This window comes from Natator depressus, chromosome 7 (assembly GCF_965152275.1).
Source record: "Natator depressus isolate rNatDep1 chromosome 7, rNatDep2.hap1, whole genome shotgun sequence".
Classification (NCBI taxonomy): domain Eukaryota; kingdom Metazoa; phylum Chordata; order Testudines; family Cheloniidae; genus Natator; species Natator depressus.
This window is the reverse complement of record NC_134240.1, coordinates 37,006,904-37,028,533: the sequence shown is the minus strand read 5'-3', so window position 1 is coordinate 37,028,533 and position 21,630 is coordinate 37,006,904. Positions and strand designations below refer to the sequence as shown.

Genomic DNA, 21,630 nt, shown 5'->3' with positions numbered 1-21,630 from the left:
AAAGAAAAGAAACAGTTTTGGGTCAAACCAACAACAAAGATGCAATGCAACACCCAATTTGGGATCTGAATTGGAACAATCTAACATAACAATAAAAAGAGGAGAAGCTAGGCAGCACTGAAATACATAACTGAAATATGCAGACAGCAGGCCTCACAAAGTATAGCCAATGTAACAATTCAATAGAAGGGTAAAACGGAATAAAATTGCAGAACAGAAAGATCAAGCTAAATATCAGAATGGTCTCCAGATACAAACCTAAATCTGATTTCCCCGAGAGTGGAAAGGAAACAAACCAGTATTGCCATATATATTAGTACATTACATGAAAGGCCCATTGCCTAACTGTTTTGTCTAAAGTTAAAACAAATCAGCTTTGACTGGTTAGAATGTATGCTCTGCTCCATTTATTTCAGTAAGCAGGATATCTGTTTTTGGAGCAGGCACTAGAGAAGAATGGCAAAACTTAGACACACCTGCAACGGCAAACAAAGTCAGTTGGATATATTTTTGTATTGCTCATGAGAGAATCTAGACAATTTTTGTATTGCAATCCTAGTTTTGAAAAGCTAAATTTTCCTCACCACAAAGGCGGCAAAACCTCCAGAAAACACTTGGAGTCAATCAACATTGACTATATCCCATGAAAACAAATGTCCACTGATATAAAGTCCATTTAACCGTGGTTGTTACATTTCTTAGCTTTGAACTCTACTGAGAGATCATGGCTAAACCCAATCAAAAATTTCTCTCAGAGGGCAGGTGTAGACTTAAAAAGCTGCAGCAGCTTTAATGAAGACACTACTAAGCCGATGGGAGAGCTTCTCCGGGAGGTGTAATTAATCCACCTCTGTAAGAGGCAGTAGCTATGTCAACAGGTCTCCATGGATATAGTGCTATTTACGGGGTGGGGGGGGTGTCAGTATAATCTCATCACTCAGGGGTGTGGATTTTTCATACCCCTGAGTGACGTAGTTATACTGATGTAAGTTTGTAGCACAGACCTGGTCTGACAGTATTTCATTTACTGGACTCTAATGTAACCAAAGTAGGGTTTTAATACACAAAAGAGGCATGTTCCATTTAACTATAAAATGTTAGCATCCAGAATTCCAACAAAATCACCTTTGCATGGAACAGACGACGTTTATAGTATAAACGCAATATTCAAGTAACTAAATAAGTAAACATGCAGCCGATGCTTTCCAAAGTAAAATAGTTATTTACAAAAAAAAATACTGTGCAAGTAGCAAGGTCCAGTAATCCACTGAGAATTAACTGTTCAGAAAATTTTGTCTGTCTAAATTCTGCCTTTCCTTTTAGCAGTGCTAGAGCAAATACATAACTGAATGCATACCGAGATTATTCATGTATTCAACTATGCAAGGCATACCATACCAACTTCAAATTATCTCAAACCTGCAAAAGCAATTAATTTATACCCATTCCTTAAAAGAATCTAGTTAATTTTATAAAGACCAAAAAGGTAGCATTTTTGCCTCACTGAACTCTGTTATATTTGATCAGTGACATGAATTATCTAGTCAGTCTACTGAGAGAACCTGTCCTATGTATGTATTGAACACATCTCACATTTCTGCTTTAGAAAAGTTTTCTTACAACAAATACATGCCACAAAATATAAGAGCATTTTTTCATCCTATATCCATAAGTACCCCACCATGATCCTGTCATTACAAACAGTATGTATCAAGTTGATATGACTGGTCCAAAAGCAGTAGCACATTTCTCAAATCGGGTAAACATGAAAGTAGGGTAAATTACTGCTGTTGTGAAATAAAATATCTAGTCTTGGAGATATTGAGTATGTACATAAACTGCATGATGAGTGTGCTTCAAATTTAATAATCCATTACAGGCAGTCTTTGCAAATCTATGTTACCAACACAATTTTGCCAGGTTTGTATTATTAAATAAGTTACACTCATGAAATAGGTTAAAGTTCTTATCTGTGTCAACACAATTTAGTGACCAAAAGTACTCTAAGAGTTTGTCTACAGAGAGACATTAACTACTTAAACTAAATCAAATTAAGACCATATTAATTCTGAATGAGAGCACCCACACAGGGTTTTAATACTGTTTAACTAATCTGCTTTAAATTCACAATTTTAGCTAATTTGGATTAATTTTCCTGAATGTCCCTATGTAAACTTGCCACAAGCATACTTCATCTTCACACAACAAACAGACCTATTAATTAGTCAATGTTTGTAGGGCACTATCTAAATATTAGCTATTTACAAGCTTTTCAAGGCAGATGATCATTTTTAACCCTCTTTTCAAGCATTTTCCATCCACCACAGCTGGCCTCAGTTTCTGTAGAGCCCCAGGCAAGTAAAATGTTCAAGGGCCCACTCAGTTTCCTTGCTCTTCTTTACATGCTTAAAACAATCTCCAACTGCCTCTTACAGGCCTGGAACACATCCCCAGCTTGACAATCCAACTTCAATTGGTTCTGAGGCCTCAGAGCCTCTGACGAACTCCTTTCATTTATGGATGCCATTCCAAGGCTATTAGGGTAGAAGGCAACAACAGACATGTAAATTTCAGAATCTGCACCAAAAGACATGACAACTATACAAGAGGATGCTATTTAGGGGAAGACCATTTGTATGCCTACCAGAACCTTAGATAAATGGGCTCTATGTAACCGCATAATCATAAGGTACTGCTCTAGAGAAAGGCCTTGTCTACATGGCAAAGTTGCCCCAGTTTAACAAAAGTCATAATTTTAAACATATTTGGTTAAATTCCTAAAAAAAAAATCCCTGCAAAGACACACTCATTGCAGTTCACAAAAGGTGTATTTAATTTGAACTTAAGTCAACTGAGAACTGGTTTAAGCTAAACCAAAGTATGTAGCATCAAAACTGAAATACCAATATCCAAACAGTGATTTGCACTGCGTTTAAAAACTGATTCATTTAACCATATAAGAGATACATACACTTTCTATTCTCAATGCAGTAGAGCAGATCAAGGTGACAGTAAGATTTAGTGGGCTACATCTGTACAGCACTAGATACTTGGCACAATAGTCCCCAGTTCTGTGCAGTACTAGTACAGCTCCAAGTAGATCATTTCAGTACAGATAAATACAGAACAGCATACCATACTTTATCAGGGTAGCATTCCAGGTGCTTCTAGGTGCCCATTGCTCACCTGTCCCGCCAGACCTAATGAACAGTGTGGGAGAGATTAAAAAAAAAAACCCATGGAGAAGGAGAAACAAACTAAAATAGGAAGGGCTGTACAAACTCCTCAGCTACATGGCACGCCCCACACTACTCGGCCACTTAGCTAATGTCACCCCCCACAAACCCCTTGCTACAGCCCCGCTTTCCAGCGTCTCTCCCTGCAGGAGGGAATACTCTCTCTGCCCCCAGGCACCTCTGGGGGGCTCCCATTGACACCGCCAGGCAAAAGGGCCACCCCTCCCCTGATCCACAGCGCCTACAGACGGAGGAGCCCCCCTCCCCGTCCCTGTCCCCTTCCGCGGTGCTGGGTCCAGGCCACTGCGCCTGGAGCGCCCTGCTCAGGGCTCAAGCCAGGCAGGGACCCAGCTACAAACGGCTCCAGCAGGCTGCCCCCGTCCGGTCCCGTCTCTTCACCGCTCCTAGCGCAAGGGCAGCCCAGGGCCCTCCGCCTATGTCGGGGGAAGAGAGGGTCACCTCGCTGACACCCGCTCTCCAGCGGGGCGGCGTCTCCTCCCCGGGCGGGTCAGCGTCCCCGGGGTTCAGCAACGGGGCAAGGAACCGCTGACTCCGCTCCAGGGAAAGGAGCTGGGAAGGGGAGCCCGGCCGAGGGAGAGGGAACCCCCGTTACTCCACCCCCCTCAGTGACCTTGGCCCCCGCACTGCCCGTACCTCCCTCACGCAGGCTCCGCGGCTCCCCCAGCCTCGCTCCTCACTCAGCGCCGTTCGTTCCGCTCCCCATCTAAAATGGCCGCCTCACCCTCCGCGAGACATTTCTCGCGAGCCCATCGATCAGGCCGGCGCTCGGCTCCTCCTCCTCCCCCCGCCGCTAGCCCAGACCGCCGAGCCATCGATGAGACCCACCTTCTGCCCCGCCCCCTGTGCGACCCAAGTCGCCATTTGAGAGCAGGGGAAGCCGGGTGGGGAGAAAGACTCCGGTTCTACGTGCGGAGTGGGGTCTGACAACAGCCCCTGCCCGCCCCTCTTCTGTGACAATCAGTGCGACCATGCGCCTTGCCGCGCCGCCACTGCGCTTCCTGGGGGCTGGGGCTCGCCCTTGTCCTCCGGGAGCAGCTGCGGCGGGATCCCTTTACTCACAGCTGGCTGCTCTGCCTCGCTTCTTTCTGCTCCCTCCGCTTCAGCCTCTTCCGGGATGCAGGGGCTTTGGCTACTTGCAGGGAGGAGAGGCGAGCTCGGCTTGCCTGCCAGAGCTCTGCTGAGCTCTCTGCTCTTCCCCTGGGGGAAGTAGCCTGGCAGTGGGGTGTCACACCCGCCCCAGTAGCTGCAGTTTTGGATGTAGCTGGCGCTGCTTCTGTCAGCGTGAGAGACTAGCTTCCACTAGCGAGGCTGGGCGCTTTTCGTTTCCTTGCGGTGACCTATTTGTGGATGTGTCTGTGCTCAAATTTGTTTCCAGCCCGTGTAGCAGCAACATGCAGGAAAACCACCCTCTCAACAGTGTAGAGGCATCATCGACCTTCTGAGGAGGACGCAGTGCCTGTGTAGCCATTGCAGGACCTGTGTTGACCCTCCCAGTCTTCCAGCAGCTGGCCCACACTGCCCCATTCCATTACACTGACTGCTAGTCACACTTTTAAACTCCACTGCTCAAGGCTCACCGACCAGAAATCACCCTCCTGTCTTTACAACCTCCCCTGTGTTTTTGAAATGCCTTTTCCTGATTGCCCACCTTGGCAAGCATACCTAGCAGCCAGGGTTAAAGTAACATAAAATGCTCACCTGTATGGGGCCTGGCTCTGGGACCCCAGAAGAGGCAGAGCTGGGGGTCAGCCTCCACCAGCCAACCCTTCCGTGCCGCCCAGGGCTCCAGCCATTGCTGTGGGAGCCCCAGGCCCTTTTAAATCACCAGGCCCCGGAGAGCTGCCCCTTCCCCCCAACACCTTTGGCAGCCCTCCCAGGAGAGTCCTTAAAATGCTGCCACAGCAGCGCTTTAACATTGGCTGTGTATGGGCCCATACCGGTGGCAACTTCTTACCGGTACACCGTACTGGCCCACTTTCACCTCCGCTAGTAGCTCACCCTTGTTGTGTGCAACCGCCCAGCTGACCATGGCAGCTCCGCGCACTAGTTTTGCTCCTGCCTGGATCAGACAGGAACTAATGGTTCTCCTGTGCATTCACACCTACAGGCCACCTGTAGAAACATGGACATTTTACACGTGAGCAGATTACACAGGCAAAGGGGTATGACAGGAATCAGGAGCAGTGCGGTGTGAAAGCAAAGACACTGGCATCAGGGAAACCACAAGGTGAGGGAGCACAACAGTAGATCTGGGTGCTTCACCACAGACTTTCTGTTTCTGCAAGGAACTACATGCCATGCTTTGCAGAGACCCCACCAGCACACTTCAGCCCACTGTGAATACCTAAAGGACCCTGAGACAGGGACCCCTGCCTTGAACAGTGGGGAGAAGGAAGAGAAGAAGTGGTAGATTCCAGTCATGGAAGCCAGGAGCTATTTGAGACTGCCACAGTCTAGCCAGTGTCACCAGGCAAATGTAGATGAGCCTGATGAAGGGGAAGGGAACTTGGGTAAGTGTGTCTATTCGTTTTTCCTTACAATGTTTAAATGTAAAGATGGCACCCATCCCATCCCCACATTAACAAGAAAAAAGATACTGACTTTTCATTATTTTACTCTTATGAGAAGAAGTAGAGACACAACAAATGGAGGTAAAGTTGGCAACTGCTTTTCTTTCCCCTATTGGGGTAGGCTGGAGAGGGGCTATGCAAGCACTTCATTTATGTACATGGGGATATCTGTTTTATCCTCCTAGAGATTTCAGTTCAATTTTCTGGGTGAGGACTGTAGAAGATCTCCATAAGTTTTCTAAGGATAGCTGCCTTATTTCTTCCTCCATGGTAGGATACTTTTCCCTGCCACTCTGTGATGAGTTTGGATGGCACTATTGCAGTAAACAGGCTCATGGTATATGGGCCTCGGTGGCTTCAGGAAACCAGTAACAACTGTGTTCTCTGTGCCTTTGACACACTCAGGAGTGAGATCAGCTAAAATCACCACCGCCTGTGGATATAGTGCCAACATTCACTGCCATTGCCCTATACCCATAGGGACCAAAGTTTTATAGCTTCATGTAACAGAAAATCCCTCCTCCCCACCCCAGTCCATGGTAGGCCATACGCACCATGGTTGGGGCTGGAGAGCAGTGCTGTGTCCAAGGCACTCTAAAGCTAAAGTGTCAATCAGCATTTCTTATTTAAAGTATTTATCAGAATAAGAGAAGGGAGTTTTGAAACGTTTTTCCCTTTGCATTGTGACTGTAAATCCAATGACACATCTGGCATGGCAGCCTTGAAGGGTGCCCCTCCATGCCTGTAGAACACCTGATCCTGAGGAGGAGAAGAAAGAGGATGAGGGAAGCAGGATCTTGCAGAACATGTCAAGCCAGTGCTGCATTGGACTGTAAACAAAGGGCTTGGAGGGCCAATATGACTAAGAGCATAGAGAAAGAGGAGAAGAAACAGGGCCCAGGAGTCCCAACAGGATAAGGAGAAGAAAATGCCACCAAGACATAAAGGGTCTTCTCAGGCAGCAATCCTAAATGCTACAGACCTTGGTTGAGCTCTGTAGGTCAAAAAATCCCAGACTCTCCACCCTCTGTAGTCCTTGGAGGACTCCATGTTTGCCATTCACTATATCCCCCAACATATCACATGTCACATTACTACCCCTACCACTGCATGCCAGGAAACAGTAAGGAAAACCACTGTTTCACATACAATAGCTTTGGTTCACACAGGTCAGTTTATGTGAAACAATAATGAGCTACATTTGTGCACTCAAATGGACATAAGCATTTATTTCCTTTCTCATTTTAAATTTTTGTCCCATTACATTGAAAATTTTATATATGTTGCCTTTGGATTTTTTTTAAAAAATTTTTTTAACATATTTCTGCACTCCTCCCTCCCCACCCTAAAATTCTATATTTTGGAGAATCAAATTACTGTATTAGTTCACAACAAATTTTGCAGAATGTATAGCGGTAGTCAGAACAAACCATACTTGTAAATGCACAATAAAAACCACATACAGTAATTCAGAGCTTTAGGAAGACACAAAGTCATATTTATAAATTTATAGCAAGCACTACACAGTTCTTAGCAGCACCCAAAGCTGCAGGCCCAGACAATATCACCACAGAACAATACTGTCTCTGACCATTAAAGTGCTCTTTCAAAGCCTCTGTCAATTACACAGCTCTATGTTGGGCTCTTGTAATAGCCCTTGTGTCTGGCTGTTCAAACTCAGCAGATAGCAGAACCACATCTTCCCTCCATCCTGGCAGTAGCTTTTCTCCCTTTCTCTCAGAGTCATTATTAAGGATACAGTTTGGTCACAGAGGTCATGGATTCCATGACTTTAACAGATCTCCATGTTTTCTTTAGCTTCAGCCCCAGGCAGCAGGGCTCAGGCTTTGGCTTCAGCTCTCCCATAATCATACCCTGATTTTGTACATTTTTCCCTATGATTGTTCTGTGAAATTTGCTTTATTTTAGTATAACAAAATCATATTCATAGACATTATACAGGATAACAGGCAGCTACAACCATTGGGATATTTTTCTTACTGAGATCTATTCTAGTGAGTAAACACTGCTAGTGTCCCTTCAATCCACCAAAACCACCCTATCATTCTTCAGCTGCTGAGCCAGCAGTTGAATCTTTCCTTGGTGCTGTTAAGGTGGCCAGTGTACAGCTTCATGAGCCAGGAGAACAAGGGAAGGTTGGGTCACACAGAATCACTATTGGCATTTCGATATTGCCCATGGTAATCCACAAGTCAGAAAAAAACATCCCTGCTTGCAATTTTCTGGACATTCCCGAGTTCTTAAAAATGCAAATGTCATGCACCTTCCTTCACCAGCCCACATTAATATTAATGACACATCCCCCCCATGATCCACCAATGTTTGCATGACCATAGAAAAGTAGCCCTTTCTGTTGGTTTACTCCAGGGGTGGGCAAACTACGGGCCAGATCCAGGATTGCCACCCTGTGGTGCCATGGGCCCCACGCCACTTCCGGAAGCGGCCGGCACCATGTCCTTGCGGCCCTTGGGGTGGGGTGGGGGCAGAGGGCTCCGTGAGCTGCCCTCGCCTGCGGGTACCTTCCCCCTCAGCTCCTATTGGCTGGGATTGGGGAACTGCAGCCAATGGGAGCTTCAGGGAGGTACCTGCACCCCACCTCCCCCAGGGGCCCAGGTAAGCGGCACAGGGCCGGAGCCCACACCCCTCACTCCTCCTGCACCCCAAACTCCTGTCCTGAGCCTCCTAACCCCCTGCCTTGAGCCCCCTGCTGCACCCCTCCTGCGCCCCAGCCCCCTGCCCTGAGCCCCCTGTTGCACCCCTCCCACACCCCAACCCCACATTGATGGCCCTGCATGCAATTTCCCCATCCAGATGTGGCCCTCAGGCCAAAAAGTTTGCCCACCCCTGGTTTACTCTGTAGAAAAGTGGGCTGCTGCCACAAGTAAGGATATACATGCCTATGCAGTCTGCTGCCCCACTGCAGTTCTGGAACCCCACTTTTGAAAATCCATCCATTATTCATAGAATATCAGGGTTGGAAGGGACCTCAGGAGGTCACCTAGTCCAACCCCCTGCTCAAAGCAGGACCAATCCCCAATTTTTGCCCCAGATCCCTAAATGGCCCTGGGTTTAGCAGGCCAATGCTCAAACCACTGAGCTATCCCTCCCCCAATTCTCTGCATGTTGCTGAGAGTTACAGGCCTGCATTAGCAGGAGATGGTTAATGGCCCTACATGCTTGCATGATGATGGCCTCCACCATAGTTGAGGATCTTCCAACTCCAAAATGATTTCCCACTGACTGGAAGCTTTCAGTACAGGATTGCTACCAGAGTGCGATCACCTCTTGCTTCTCCATTGTTAATGGATCTCTCATTCTGGTATCCATATGCTGGTGGATTGGAACAAGCTTGGCACGCAGATCTAAAAATGTGGCCTTTTGGATGCTAATGCTGCAACCACTGCTCATCATCCTAAACCTGCATTATGATGTGATTCCACCAGTCAGTGCTCATTTCTCAGCCCTAGAAGCTGCACTCCTGTGTCTGCAGCTGCTCTGTGAATGCCACCAACAACCTTGAATTATTTTTCTCTGTTTCTCAGCAAACTGTCTGCAAAGAAATCTACATGTTCCCCATTGTTGCAGTACTTCCTGTGGGTCTGTAAATACAGGAGAATCATGCATCCTGTATTTGCAACATTCATGAGAATAGCGCAGAACTCTGCAGGCTCCATGCTCCTGTCAGAGATAGGAGACAATGAAAAGTGCTATACAGGTTTGTGGGATTTTTTAAAGGCATGAAAATTATGGGATTTGGATGGCATTATGGGATGGATAAATTTGCATGCTAGGAAGTTTACCTGAAGCTCCCAGACATCCCTGGGCAAATCCTTTTTATCCCACAACACATTGTGAAAAATTCCCAAAAAAGACATTGCAGTAGTTGGCAGCATGTGGGACACTGCACCAGGATACTTATCTGTGGAGCACTGCACTTTACATGGACGCAAGCATGCTAGGTGAATACATACTGTACCAAAGCAAGCCACCAAGTATGCATGCATTTGAGTGATACACAAACTTTGGCAGCTGTGTGCCTACATAACTTGTGTCTACCACAGTTTGTAGTGTAGACATGGCCTCACTCCAGCCCTGGCCAAACCTCACTATTAATGAAAAAATCGTGAGAGGTGGCAACACTGTATTACCCTCCCTCCAGCCATCTGTATGTACACATTAACTTGTGTTAATACCATTTTCCGGTCTGTACACTAGACTTTTAAGAGGAAGAAGGATTGTCCAGTGGTTAGGGCACTAGCTTAGACCATGGGAAGCCTGCATTCAAGTCCCTGATCACCACAGATTTCCTGTGTGATGTTAGGTAAGGCCTTCTTGTACAGGGGTGTTGCAAGCATGGATACATTAAAATTTGACAAATTCTTTGAGATCGACTGATGAAAAGCATAATATAAGAGCTGTGTATTACTACCAGATATTACCTCTCACATGTTTGTTCTGGGCTACAGATGTTTGTTCTTTACCAGTTTACAGATCTGTAATATCAATATATTTCTTGTATCTAGCTGACTGGATTGCAAGGCTTAAAGTTTGTAAACTTTACTAGTTAAGCAACAGTTGTAGCCTAGAACAAATGTATGGAAAGTGTGTAAGACTAGCCTTTGCAAATGTGTTAAGTACCTCAAGTTAATTAGCAGTCAATTAACTCACAGTATAAAAGTTTAATGGAAACAAGCCCAAAGGCTCAGAGCTTGTCTATACTTAAAACACTACAGTGGCCCCCCCATAGTGCTTCAGTGTAGATACTACGTATGGCAACAGGAGGGATTCTCCTGTTAGCTAGGTAATCCACATCCATAAGAGGCATTAGCTAGGTCTGCAGAAGAATTCTTCTGCCGACCTAGCGCTGTCTACACAGTGATTTAGGTCAGCTTAACTTTTCCGCTCAAGGGTGTAGATTTTTCAAACCCCTGACCAACATAGTTTAACCAACCTAATTTTCTAATGTAAGTCAAGTCTCAGCCACATTGTGTCCTGGAACAATACTTTGTAGAGCATATATGTTTGCATTTACAATCATGTTAACTGCAGATCAGTTAACTCAACACCAGTAACTCTTGCCTAAATAGGCCTGTGATGGCATGGAGGTTTTTTCCAGTCAGTCATATTTAGGGCTTGTCTACACAGGAAAATACCAGTATAAACAACTAAGGTGTGAATTTAAACCAATATAGCAGTATACCTCTATGTGTGGAAATTTATGCCAGCCTAAGGACTAACCTACACTAGAAAAGCTTTGCTGGCATAGATATGCCAGCAAACTCTCCCAGTGTAGATGCAGTTTATACTAGCAAAACCATGCTTTTGACAACATAGCTTATGCCAATTGCCAGAACAAAATAAGCTATATTGATAAATACACTTTTTGAGAATAAATACATTAAAAGATTGTGAAGCACTTCGAGATCTACTGTTGAAAAGCACTATATAACAGCTAGATAAAATTATTAGCCTGTATAACTGCATCTACATTAGGATTTTTCTGGTATAAAAATGTAATAAATAATCACCCTCCTTACCAACATTGTGATAACAGCAAACTTTTCTAGTGTAGTCCTGGCCTAAGTGTATTATTTTAGTTTAATTTATGTCATTTTGGTGAGGGTTTAAGCTCCATAAAAAAAAAAAGGCACTCATACCAGAAAATGTGTCCACATGGGGCATTATAACAGTTTAACTATAGTAGTATAACTGGTAAAATTTTCCCATGTAGACATACCTTTATTCTCCCCTCTTTCCCACTGCCACAGGCTTCTCCTGCAAAAAGAAAAAAGATCAAGAAATAAAATCGATATGATATCTCCAAAGGGCAAGACCCTGACACACACCAAAAGGCATGTTTTATAAACATGAACTGAACTTTTCCTGTAGAGTAGTTTTTGTTAAATTGTTATATTAAACCTTGTGTCCAGTTCTGCCCTCAGATGCACGTATACAACTCTCAAGGCCTTAATAGGAGTTGTATGCATATCTGACTGCAAAATCTGGCCCAGAAAAACAAGTAATTTTAAGCCATTTAAACATTAGTTATACAGACATACTTAATTTGTATAATACTGTGTCAAGGAGATAGGTTCTGGCAGAGCCTACGCTGTGCACTTTATAAAAAGAGTTGTAAAATATGAGATAAACAAGACAACATGAGACAAAAGAAACCCAAGAAAAAATAGAGAGGAAAGGGGAAAGTGATCCCACGATAAGTGATATTGATAAGAGACTGCTGATTAATTTTTAAACCTGTAATAGAGAGAAGAAGCCACACAAAGCTTACCGTTATAGGAGAGAGAAGAAGCCACACAGTTATAGAAAAAGTGAACATATGTAGGGAACAAACTAAGCCAAATTCCAAATAGCTAAACAGTGAAGCATTGTAAAGAAATATAGCCATTGCAAAGAAAAAGAAACCCAGAACAAGGAAATTGAGCAACAAAACAAAATTATCACAACACAAAAATAGAAGTGGAAAAAAAAATAAACAGTCAAAATAAAGTAGAAGTTATTAGTGTCTTTCTGGGTTGATTTGTTTCATGTTCATGTTTGCTTAGGTTGACAGTACAATACAGAGTCTCTCACTTCATTTGTGTCATGCTCTATTATGTCCAGATACAGCTTCAGACAGAACATCACAGAAGATCTCACTATGTACAAATGTGAGAAGTAGTGTGGCCAGTGATTAGAGTGAGGGAATGGAAGTCAGCACTCCTGAGTTCCATTCCCAGGAATGCCACTAATCATTGTGTGATCTTGAGAATTATCTTCTCTGTGCCTCAGTTTACTATGTGCAATATCAGTACGTATATTTTTCATCTACTTGACTGGGATTATACGATTTAGTTTCTAAACTGCTTTAAGATTCTCAAATGATGACTGTAAAACATTGGTCTTAAACTTTCCACACCATTTAATTGCAATTTCACTGCATTTAAATAAATACATAGATAAAAACAAATATGGATAAACTACAAGGAACAGCACAGACAAGACTACTGTTAGAGCATATCTACGCTACAGTGGCACAGCTGCAGCTATGTTGCTGTATCATCATAATGTAGATTGCTTACATCAGTGGAAGGGGTTTTTCCATTGATGTAGGTAAGCCACCTCCCTAAGTGGCAGTAGCTAGGTTGACACAAGAATTCTTCCATTGATCTAGCAGCATCTACCACAGGTGTTACGTTGGCTTAACTATGGGGGGCAGAGGGGTTGGAATTTTTCATGCCTTTGAGAACACAGCTAGGTTAATCTATATTTTAAGTGTCTACCAGGGCTAAGTGAAAAAAGTAACAAAGCAAAGACAAATAAGTGCACACACAAAGTTCTCAGGGAGGAATGGCTATAACAGTACTTCACTTTTACCTTCAGCCTAGAGTATTTATATCACTGGGTACAAAAGAAGTCCAAGGTAAATAGGTTGTAAAGAAAGCATCTTGAACAAATCAAGGCATTAAACCAAGCGATGAAAATCTAAAAGGTAAGCTATTCAAAAAAAGAGCTGTGACACACTAAGAAGGAGCTTATTATTGCAGCTATTTGTAGCTTTGTTATATTTTACAGCTAAGCCTTAAAAGGATTTGTGGCCCTTATGTATTTGGTGTGGTAAAAGATAGTGGAAGAGTAATTATTTCCCCCCCCTCCATTTTAAATTTAGATTGCATGCATGTTTAATGCACAGCAATGGGACATCCTAAATATGAAGCTACTATCAAGGCAGCAAGCTTGATTTTTCTGGAATGGAAAAAAAAAAGGAATAAAGCTGTTTACATTGGTTCATCCCAAAATGTCCTGGAGGTAAGATTAAAGAAAAATAGCAAGAGTATTGCAATGCTAAACTTTTACAGTAATTGATACTCACATGAATAGTTGCTGTTTGGGTTATTTACAGTATATACTTTTTCTCCCATGGTGAGTCACAACAGCTAGATCTTAAAGAGGACTGTTATTTTATTAAAATGGCACCTAGCACATTTTAGGCACTAGACACCTTCCTCCCTCTCCCCAAGAGAGTTTACAATCTAAAATTTATCATCAGTGGTGGGTTAAATCCTGCAATCTTCCTTCACATAGATCTCCCATTACCTTCAAGATAAGGCTAAAACCTGCAAATGGACCCATGTGGGCAGACTCCTGCAGTCATCCAGAGCCCATTTAAGTCAGACTCCACACTGGTGTACCTGGGCAGATCCATTTGCAGGATCTAACCTCAAAATATTTTTTAGTTTTAGTAAGGACCTATTTAACTCACAATCTATGTTGCTATAGTTATGTGCTATAAGAATAGAGAAATCTCACGCTTTAGGTCCTCTAAGTAAAATATGCCTTTCTTCTACCCAGTGTAGCTTTGCCACATGGCCCTTATGAGACAAGCTTAGGTATAACAGTCTGTCAATTGTATATGGTTGCTATAGTTATATTGCACTCCACTCCAGTGTATATTTTGAAATAGGTTTTTATAGGGCTGTCAGTTAATAAAAGTTAATGCCTGTGAATTAACTGAAAACAAAATTAATGCATTAATTGCATATCTGTGGGTGGGGAGGGACGCATCGGTGGCAGAGGCACTGAAGCCCCAGCCCAGAGCTCTCCAAGGTGGGTGGGGAGGCAGGCAGGCTGAAACTCCAGCCTGGAGCTGTAGAGGAGCTGAAGCCCCAGTCTGTAGCTCTGTGGGTGGTGGAGGGACAGAAGCCTGGAGCTCTGAGCGGGCTGATGCCCCAAGGAGGGCTGAAGCCCAGAGCTCCCAGCCTATATCTGAAAATATAGAACCCCCCAAATTTTTTAAATAAATGGTATTCTAACATTGTTTAACAGTGCGGTTAAAACTGCAATTAATTTTTTAATCCCATGATTAATCGTGATTAATTTTTTTAATCACTTAACAGCCCTATTTTTAAAATGTATTTCCAGTGTCAAAACAATTTGTTTTAGTACCTTGTTTATCTCTTGAGACAAAGGGCTTGTTTACACTGGCAAGTTTTGTCGCCAAAACAGTGATAGTTTACACACTGCAATATGACTTTTTTTCGAAACAGATACCTAGTTTTGGCGACAAAAAACTACCACCCCAGTGAGAGACTTTTGTCTTTTCCCCTTCCTTTATTGTCAACAAATAGCCAGTGTAGACACCACAGCTTTTTTTTCCCCGACTTTATTGGCCTCCAGAAAGTATCCCACAATTCCCATGCTATTGCTCTGGTCGGTGGTTTAACTCCACTGCCCTGCAGCCAACCTGTCCCTCCCCCTTGCAAGCCCCGGGAATTTAAAATTTCATTTCCTGCTTGCTGGCTTCCCAGAGGAGATTCCCAGGTGGCTTCCCAGGTCAGCATGGCTGGCTATTGCACCAAACGCGCCCCCACTTGGACCACCTCTGAGTTGTTGGATCTGATCAGTATATGGGGAGAGGAGTCTGTTCAGTCACAGCTGCGATTGACCTGTAGCAATTGGGACGCATAAAAGCAAATTTATCGAGGCTTGTGCGAAAAGAGCTATGATTGGGACATGCAGCAGTGCACAGCGAAGATAAAGGAGGTGAGGCAGGCGTACCATAAGGCAAAGGAGAACCATTGCTCTGGTGGTGCACCTAAGACCTGCCGCTTCTATAAGGAGCTGAATGCTATCCTCAGTGGTGACCCCACCTCCATCGCTGATAGCCCCGTGGATACTTCGCAGGCAGCGGAAAGAGGAGGTAACCCGGAGGCTGAAATTCTGGATGAAGAAGTCGAACTAGAAGAGGATGTTGTTCTCCCAGCGGGGTTGCCCGGTTCAGCAGGCAGCCAGGAACTTTTCTCCATGCCAGAAGTGCTCAGCCAGGAGCAGGAGCAGATGAGACGTCGGGTAAGTTGCTGTGGGTTGTGTAGGGAATCGAAAAGTGGGAGGCAGGTAGTATTTTCTGTGAGCTGGACATTGCCCTGTGTAGCTAATCTGCATGGCTAACCAGGGTCTCAATGGACATCGAGACCAGCAGGGAATCCTCCAGAGAGAAGTTCTGGAAAGTTTCCAAGAGGTACTTGTTTATCCTCTGCCGCAGATTCCAAGGGATTGCAGCCTTGTTAGTTCCCCCATTGTAGGAAACTGTACCATGCCATTTAGCAATCACTGGAGCTGGGACCAAAGCGGCACATAGCTGAGCTGGATATAGACCAGAGTGAAAGCCGCAAGCTTTCAGAAGTTGTGCTCTGGTTTCCCTGGTAACCCGCAGCAGCGAAATGTCAGCCAGCAGGTTGGCCACCTGTGAAAAAGTGTGTGATAATCTTAGAATGAGTTCCCTGCAAAGCTGCCCTGCAAGCCGTGACCATTTTGTCTGTACGCACAGCCGCCTTCCCCCCACTCCCCACGCTCAGCATGATTGGGGTGCTCGCGGAGCTGTGCGCCTGCCTAGAGTCTCAGAGAGAAGGTGATTTCTACTAGCAAAAGGCCCTTGTTACTAAAATGTTTCAGTCATTTGCTGGAATGTAACAATCCCTCTTCTGTTCAGCAAAGACCTTGAGGAACATGCCACGCACCCCGTGGACAGGCTTCAGCAGATAAGGAGGAACCCTAGGCACAGCAAAGAAGACATTTTCCAGGAGGTGCTGCAGCGTGGTGAGAGACAGACCAGGGAATGCAAAGAGTGCTGGGAACCCGAAAGGCAGGGCGGAAAAGAGACTGCTGCATTTGCTAGGCAAGCGACCGAGCAGATGATAAAAGTGATGGAGGATCAGACAGAGATGCTCAAGTCTTTGGTACAGCTGCAGACTGAGCAGATCCGTAGTCGACCTCCACGGCAGCACATGCAGATGCACAATTCTTTGCCAACCCCACCCCCCTCTATGCCCACACATTCCTTTTCACTTCACAGCCCTCCTGAGTTTCCCGATCACTCCAGTCCCTCTGAACAGCTTGCACAATGATAGCTGGAGCTACACACAGTTGTGAGGTTTTACCCTTTTTAACAATAAATAAATGCTGAGGTATTTAATGGTACACTGTTTTTATTCTGTGTTCTACAAAAGCGTATAGCAATCAATTCACTCTCAGGAACAGGCTTCTAAGTCATTTTGTTGCATCCATCTTGGGCCTCCCAATTGTACATGGATGTACCAGGAAAGCAATTCCAAAACAGACATGTGTTATTGCCCTTCATTGTCAAAGTGATTCCTCAAAGCCTCTCTGATGTTAATAGCAGCCCTCTGGGCTCCTCTGACAGCCCTAGCATCTGGCTGTTCAAACTGTGCAGCCAAGTGCTCTGCCTCAGTTCTCCACACCTGAACAAATATTTTGCCCTTAGATTCACACAGATTATGCAAAGTGCAGCACGCGGCTATGACCACGGGAATATTATCCTCAGTAAGGTCTAGCCTGCCATTGAGACACCTCCGGAGAGCTTTCAAATGGCCAAAGGCACATTCTACCACCATGCGGCACCTGCTCAGCCTGTTGTTAAAACTCTCCTTGCTGCTGTCCAGGTGCCCTGTGTTTCATGAGCCAGGGCTGTAAGGGGTAAGTTAGGTCTCCCAGGATTACTGTGGGCATTTCCACATCCCCCACTGTGATCTTGTGATCTGGAAAAAAAGTCCCTTTCTGTTCCTGAAGATGCGTGCGTCATGCACCTTTCCAGACCAGCCTGCATTCATGTCCGTGAAATGCCCCCGGTGATCCACAATCACCTGCAACACCATGGAGAAGTATCGCTTCCTCTTGATGTATTCAGAGGCAAGGTGGTCTGGCGCTAAAATTGGAATGTGTGTGCCATCAATTGTCCCACCACAATTAGGGAAACCTTTCTCTGCCAAGCCATCCACTGTTTCATGCACATTTCCCAGAGTCACGGTCCTCCACAGCAGGATGCAATTTATTGCCCTGCACACTTGGAGTAATACAGCCCCAACAGTGGACTTTCCTACTCCAAATTGATTTGCAGCTGACCCGGTAGCAGTCTGGATTTGCCAGCTTCCACACAGCAATTGCAACACGCTTCTTTACCGAAAGGGCAGCTCTCAATCTGGTGTCCTTGTGCTGCAGGTCAGGGGACAGCTCAGCACATAGCTCCATGAAGGTTACTTTACGCATCCTAAAGTTCTGTACCCACTGGTCATCATCCCACACCTGCATGACAATTCGATCCCACCAATAAGTGCTTGTTTCCCTAGCCCAAAAGTGATGGTCTACCAGCTGCACATCCTCTGTTAACTTTGCGAGTAACTTTGCGAATAACTGTGCTGCCATGCGTGATGTCCTCACGACAGCTAACAGAGCATAGGAGAGAAGTGCAGGATCCATCACACACTACAAAAGAATGACAGTTGGAAAAATGGTGTGAAAGGAAGCCAGAAACCATTGGAGGGGTGGGACACAAAGCAGTGCATGACGTTACATTTTGCACATCCCAGGATGAGCCATGCTCCATTTCCGCATTCCCACAACACGTAGCAACGGATGGTGTCGCCAGGTACTGTGGGATACATACCCACAGTCCATTGCTCTCGCTGTCGACAAAGGTGCCCTGAATGTGGACACGATCTGTTGACAGAGGGAGCAAATGTACACATGCTTTGGTGACTTCGCTTTTGTCGATTTTTCCTTGTCGACATTAGTTTCATTGACAAAACTTGCCAGTGTAGACAAGCCCTTAGCAAAGAACATTTTCTGCACCAGATCTCTGGATGTGTTTTCATGACCTTTATATTTCTCTAACTTGTGTGGAGGACAATGCTCTTGCCAAAGGGTTGCTTTTACTACATACATGATGCCACAACCTCTTGTGCTAGACACCTTTGTGTTGCATTGCAATTACCTCCACATTTATTGCAAGCAAAACTTGTCTTCATTTACTGACCATTGTATTTTTGGTCTTTATGCCATTTTAGTTAGATGTACTTCAGTTCTTTCACTGTGTATTAATTATTTCACTTGGAAAATACATTTTTCACTATCCCTGAAGCTGTACACAGTGTTCTTTGAAAATAAATGGACTTGATATTGCAGTCTGACTTGAACTTGGTTATTAGTTTTACCAAAGCTATTCCAGCTCAGATTTTATAATCCATGTGTTAAGTGTTCAAATTCACATGATTCAGAGATGGTCTACACCAGGGATCTCAAACTCAAATTACCACAAGGGCCACATAAGGACTAGTACATTGGCCCGAGGGCCACATCACTGACAAACTCCTACCCCGCTGCCCCCGGCCCCACCCCCACTCCACCCCTTCCATGAGGCTGCCCCGCCCCGCCTCTTCCAATCCCTTCCCCAAAGACCCCACCCCAACTCCACCCTCTCCCTGCCCCTACTCCAACCTCTTCCCCAAATCCCCGCCTCTTCTCCGCCTCCTTCCCTGAGCACGCAGCTCCCCACTCCTCCCCCCTCCCTCCTGGAAAGCGCAAAGCGCAGGAAGCACCTGGAGGTATGCAGAGGAGCGGGGACGCAGTGCGCTGGGGTGTGGCGGGTGAGGGGAGCTTGGTGGCTGCATGAAATAACTCAGCAGGTCACGTGTTTGAGACCCCTGGTCTACACACAAACATGCACCAAAATCTCTTTTAAAAAGTGTTAATTAGAATAGATTTATTTCAGTGCAAGTCTGTGTGGACACTTATTTCAGACTGAAAGTGTTCTGTTTTAAATTTTGCTAAGCTAAAATGATGTCTATACACAGACTTTTACAGAAGTAACAGAAAGTATGAATTAAAACTGATTTAGATAGTTTGGTGCAAGTTTGTGTGTAGATCCCCTGAGTCCCCTGTGTATATGATGGATTATAAAATCTACCAACCCAGGGAGAGGACAGCTGTCTTCCTTCTTGAGGTTGGGTGCTAGCTAAGTTGGGGAGGTAAATGCACCACTGACAGCATAGCTAGCAGGTGGATCAAGAAATGGCTAAAACAACACAAATAAATTGGCCCCAACTCCTTGTGCTCTCCTTGATCTGTTCCATGACAGTGGTGGGGAGTTCAGTCGACGAGAAGCTATTAAGAATCTCTGGGGCCAGAAAAAGGACTGCCCTCAGTGTGCACCTATAACTGCAGGACACTGAGAGACTATTTGATCAACCATCTAATGGAGGAGAAGGCAAGGACAGCCTGCGACATCCTTGGTCTCTGTGAAACACAATGAAGAAAAGAGATGGAAGTGAAGTGGAGAGATGAAAGTACCAACATGTTGGAAAAAAGAGAAGGCGCGAGAACCGTTGGAGGAATCAGTTTTATCATCAAGAAATGGTCTTTGAAAATCATCTCCTACAAATTCAAGTCATCGCACATTGGAGTGCTACACCTCCAACTGAACAAGAAGAGCACCCTCAAGATTATTCAGCTATATGCTCCCACAAGCACAAGTGAAGATGACAAAGTGGAAGAATTCTATCAGGAGCTCGAGGAAACCCTCACTCAAAAATCCACATATACGATCGCGATGGGAGATTTCAGTGCCAAAGTTGGAAGAGAGAAAGAAGGTGAAAAGTTAATTGGAAGGTATGGCATTGGCAAACGGAATCCACGAGAAGAGCAACTGGCAACTCTGGTGGAGATGAAAGAAATGTTCATTGGTAACACCTGCTTTAAGAAGAAGGCCAAGAGGAGATGGACATGCATTGCACCCAATGCAAAGAATAAGAATGAGATTGACTATATTCTGATCGATAAGCAGCGCATTGTACAAGACATCTCAGTAGTACCATCATTTAACATCAGTAGTGACCATCGCTTGCTCAGAGCACAGCTCAGCTTCAACGAAAAGGTGGAGAAGAAAGCGCTACAGATGGCAAATCAGAGACAGCGGCCAAAAATATTTGATAAGGCAATCTTGAAAGCGAACATTTCCAAGGAGGACTGGAGTCTTATAGATAATTGCGATGAGGATTATAACAACTTCACTGATAAATTGAGGCAATGCATGAAATTAGCCGAGAAAGAAAGACTGAAAAGAGCGAAGGGAAGAATCTCGGAGGAAACATGGAACTCGCTAGAGAAACAGAGGAATAGGAAGCGAAATGATAGTGACAAACTTGAGTACTCCCTCCTCTGCAAGTTGATGAGAAGAAGATTAAAGAAGGACTTTGAGAACTACCAAAATGAAAGGTTCTTAAAGACAGCTGAAGATTACAGAAGCCTCAAAAGATGCAAAAGGGAATTGACACTGTACAGGTCAACAATAATGGCGCTGAAGAACAGGGACAGAAAACCAGTAATTGAAAGATGGAAGTGCTCTGCAAAGATTTCTACACCTAACTGTTTGCATCTCAGATAAATGTCCAAGTACCAACACTTCAGCTGACCAACGAGCGTGTACTCCCAGTCCTTGTCAGCAAAGTTCGCATGCAGGTCACCAAATGAAGGAAGGAAAAGCCCCAGGTAAAGTTGGACTGACAATCCAAATGAAAAGAGCTCGAGTCCAAGACCTCTGGGAAACCCTTGCTCAGAGGTTTAGCCGTTACTTGGAAATACAGAAGATACCATCTAGCTGGAAGGAGTCCAACACCATTCTGCTGTACAAGAAGGGTGATTGTGAAGATCTAAAGAACTATCATCCAATATGCCTGCTCTCACATGTCTACAAGCTGTTCAGCAAAAACAACAACAAACTGACTCTCACAGAGTCTGGACGAGCAGCAGCCAAAAGAGCAGGCAGGCTTTCAAAGTAATTTCAGCACAATGGATCATATTTTCACTTTAAACCAGCTTGGAACACTCAAGGGAATGCAAATTCCCTTTATGTATTGCCTTCGTCGACTATGAAAAAGCATTTGACAGCGAAGAGATCAATGCAGTGTTGAAAGCTCTTGCAGAGCGGGGCATCA

General features: G+C 44.8%; 1 protein-coding gene and 1 long non-coding RNA gene across 6 annotated transcripts in view; both read right to left on the bottom strand.

Moving 5' to 3' along the window:
* The window catches only part of RAF1 (Raf-1 proto-oncogene, serine/threonine kinase), a 92,614-nt gene extending 88,590 nt beyond the window's left edge, over positions 1–4,024 (bottom strand). For 2 of the 5 annotated variants that reach the window (XM_074958148.1, XM_074958152.1), the window contains exon 1: positions 3,891–3,968. The gene's annotated coding sequence lies outside the window, so the exon portion shown is untranslated. Of the gene's footprint in view, positions 1–3,135; positions 3,201–3,890 lie in introns of those variants that run through there. The other 3 variants (XM_074958151.1, XM_074958149.1, XM_074958150.1) reach the window with 3 other exon arrangements.
* Positions 4,025–9,266: 5,242 nt separating this feature from the next.
* Positions 9,267–15,457, bottom strand: LOC141991507 (uncharacterized). Its single transcript, XR_012640380.1, has 3 exons — positions 15,404–15,457; positions 11,586–11,623; positions 9,267–9,526 (listed from the first exon to the last, which is right to left on the bottom strand). It is a non-coding gene; the product is annotated as an uncharacterized LOC141991507 (long non-coding RNA).
* Between the last annotated feature and the right edge of the window lie 6,173 nt (positions 15,458–21,630).